The 3,730-nt window shown below is 43.1% G+C and overlaps 1 long non-coding RNA gene across 1 annotated transcript; it reads left to right on the top strand.

Moving 5' to 3' along the window:
- Positions 1 to 726: 726 nt before the first annotated feature.
- Positions 727 to 1,597, top strand: LOC101040436 (uncharacterized). Its single transcript, XR_165013.4, has 2 exons — positions 727 to 935; positions 1,414 to 1,597. It is a non-coding gene; the product is annotated as an uncharacterized LOC101040436 (long non-coding RNA).
- Positions 1,598 to 3,730: the final 2,133 nt, after the last annotated feature.

The raw sequence follows: 3,730 nt of genomic DNA, 5'->3' as shown, positions 1-3,730 counted from the left end.
CTGCCTGGAGATTTTTATTTGCATGGATGCCTTTTCTTCCCAGATAGCAAGCTTCTTGAAGTTGAAGCTATATTTCTTTGGGGCTCTGGGGGATAGGGCAGGGGTAGCAGATTTAAAAAATGAATTGGACTAGAGCTTTTCTGGGGGGACTTAGAGTAGAACTTGGGGGAGGGGCAGGAGGGAAAGATTACAAAGGGGGCAGAGTACAACTTACTTAATTATCTCAATTTGTAGTAATGGTTTATGGGTGTATCCCTATGTCAAAACTTATCAAATTGTACACTTAAAATATGTGCAGTTTCTTGTGTGTCAATTATACTTCAATAAATTCATGTTAAAAGTGTCCATTGTTCAAATCCTCCCTCAAGAGCTCTTTCTAGAAGTAAGGCAATGGAACCAGGAATGTACGCCTAAATGTGTCAGCAGACAAAGGCTTTTTTAAGAGTGCCATACTTGTGTTTGAAAGGCAAAGGGAATTTTGCTTGGTTTCTGTAATTCCTGGGGGTTCCTACGGGCTATCCTGATAAGCAGCCAGCTGATTTAAGGAGTCCTAATAGGCATTTTCTTGATTTTATCCAACACCTCCGTACTGCCTCAACCACCCAGCCAAGCTCTCATGTTGACTTTCAGCCATTGTGACAAGGCACTGTCAATCATCAGGTCCCTTTACCAGGAGGGCCCATGTCATAAGCCACTATATAAAGGGAACGATGGGTAGACGGCTTTGGACAAATGGACTTGGGGTAGGAGAGAGGGCCAACAGTGGGGGCAAAAAGATCTTTCTGTTTCACCCAAAACCTTGTGCTGACCATAGCCAAGGAACGGAAGAAGATGGTAAAAGCCTGCAGATGTAGGTGTTCAGCATGCCATCTGAAATATTCCCCACAGAGGCAAAAAGCCAGGAAATTATTTCTGAAAAGGAATGGGAAGACAAGGTATTGATGATATTTTCTGATCATAGAGGGGACTTTTAGAACTGAGGAATTGTCATCCGTGCTTGGCCAAGCTCTCAAACTGTCATGCCTTTTGTCAAAAGCAAAGATCTCCTATCACCTTCTAAAGACTGGCCCCAGTACTTCTCTAACAATCTTTTCCCTCACGGACACCCGCCCGCCGATAAAAAACAACACCCAGTTCTTTCGCTGCTCCCCCACCCCCCGTCCCTCGGAGAGCCAGGCTTTCCATGCTCATGGCTTGTCTTTTTTGTGCCGTAGAGCTTCCTCCTCCTCCTGCCCGTGCAGTAAAGAGAGATCGCACAAACCCTAGTCCTGCCTCTTTGAGGTGGGACTCGCAAACTCTTTGAAGCTCTGTGTTTTGATGGGATCTCTGGGAAACAGAGTTGGGAAGTTCCCTACATGAAAAACACATGGGATTTGGATTGTACATCTTTAATTTTCTTATTTGTCTCTTTAGTCAGCAGAATATGTCAATGTTTTGGTTGAAGAAGCTGCTTGAATTTGTGCTTTTCTGTAACATGTGCTCTCCCACAGCCAGCACAGAGAAGGGCTTTTGGTGCAGGCCCAAGACCACCATAATCATCATTGATTATTCCTCTCCACCCCAGGGTCTCTAAATAAAACGTCTCTTCTTTCTCTGACAAAGGTGTTTTTGAGTGTTACTGTTTAGCTGAAGAGTGATGTTGGGTGACCTTAATACCCTAGCCCTTCAAGTAATCAGATGGGTGTGGTGAGTAGAGGGAGAACCACGTGAGTCAGGAGGAAATATGTAGTTTACCCTTTTTTTCCTGTTTGAAAGATTTGCTAATGACATTTGTGGTTGGGCTTTGGTTTGGGATACATTGAGATGCTTTCTGCACATATTAATGGCTTATTTGGGTTGACAAACCACCTAAAGGCCAGTGCAGGCTGAGCCAGATGAACCACCAGATCACCATCAGCTCATGCTTCTCATTCATTTGTTGGCAGTAATGAAGATGATTGTTTTCCTAAAACAAGCCCAGGTCATCCATCATGAAGCCCAGGAATTGTAAATGGGAGAAAGAGCAAAGACACAATGATGTACGCTTACAATGGCATACATGCCTTTGGAATTCTTTAAAGGACAACATCCTTGAGCTTCTCCTGGTGGTATACTCTAGATATAATGTAGTGTTTGGACAATCTGGGATCAAATAATTCTTGTAGCTTTATAGAATCCCTTGTCTAATTAAATGTGAACCTTGTATAACTTACAAAAAGTAAAGTACCAAATAATCCCTCACTCCCAATACATTACCATTAAACTGTAGAAGTTCTGCTAAGCACAGCTTGCCTCCAGAATCTTTAAAAACAATTTGCCAGCAAGACCAAAGCTAATCTGTAGGGTTGAGGCCTCAAAACTCAATTATCTATCTCCTTTGGAACATGAAAGATGCAGAAACTGCCTTTTTATTGTTCAGCTGACTTAAGTGGGCTCCAGGGTTTTGTCCTATTTCCTAGATGTTGATGAGCTTCTTGGGTTTCTTTGATGATTGCTTTTGCTCTTTCATCATCACATTTTGTCTAACTCAGCGTGGGGGTGTGGAAAGATGGCAATCTATTGCTTAAAAATACTATGGCAGGTGTTCCTGGGCGCAAAAGCAGTGACCTGAGGTAGTGTATGTAGTAGTAATACAAGTCGATCTTGTGGTAGCAGGCTGTAGTAATATAGCTATATCATTGGATATAAGCATGTCTCATGGTAGTAGGCTATGGTGATGGGTTACAGGTACCTCTGGCAATTAACAGGCTGCAGTAACAGGTTATAAGTGTGTCTGGCGGTAGTAGGCTGTAGCAATGTTGTGCATACACTGGCATAGCCTCCGGGAGAAGGCAAAGATGAAGAGGTTGTGGCCTTCTCTGCTTCATTCTGGTGCAGTCCTCTGCAGCACCCTCACTATTTTCGCTATATTGACATAGGACATGTTTTACTATTGAATAATGCCCATATGCCAGGTCCTGTTTACATATCCATGTACTCTAAGAAATGTACACATAGCATATAGAGTCTAAGACATAGTCCAGGAGAAAACCAGAATAAATCTAACAGTGCCAGGAGATCTGTCTGTCACACATTCAAACCTGAAACTTAGAAGAAAATTTTGAAATGGATAATTGTGGAGAACTTCAGGATGTGAAGCATTTGAATCTCCTGTCTAGGACATTCAATAGTTACTGATGAAAGTCTTGTATGGGGTAAGCCACCATGACCCAAGTTATACCTTACAGCGACTTTTGTGAGTTATGCGAGGTGAGAGGGTCACTTGAGAGAGCCCCTACAGAGGTAAAGGGCCAGAGAGCACGTGTTTTATTCTTTGCAGGTGAAAGCAGACATAGAAAGTGAATGGCTCTGGCTGTGTTTTAGTAAAACTTTGCTGGGTTTGGCCTGCAGGCTGCAGCTTGCCAGGCTCTGCACTAGAGATTGTGGAACGGTGATTTCATTTATCTCAGTTGTAACATCAAGGTAATCTGGGTCCCAATTTCATAACTGAAACAGGCAGAATGATTAACTTGCTTAAGATCATACAGCTTAGGATGTGCTTGAGTTAGGACTCAAGCTTTCCTACCTTCAAATGATAGGACTAGTAGGTTCTATGCCCTAGCCCTACTTCTCTGTGCCCCCCAAAGACCCTTTTACCAGAATACCTCCAAAAAAAGTCATAACTTCAAAAAGTCACACAAAGGAAGAGGTAGGTAGAGCTGGCTGGCAGGGTTCGATCTACCCTCATATTCCTCCAACCCCTGGGAGGATA

This window comes from Saimiri boliviensis, chromosome 5 (genome assembly GCF_048565385.1).
Source record: "Saimiri boliviensis isolate mSaiBol1 chromosome 5, mSaiBol1.pri, whole genome shotgun sequence".
Taxonomy (NCBI): domain Eukaryota; kingdom Metazoa; phylum Chordata; class Mammalia; order Primates; family Cebidae; genus Saimiri; species Saimiri boliviensis.
Note: the sequence above shows the minus strand (reverse complement) of the source record. Positions and strands in the feature narration are given on the sequence as shown.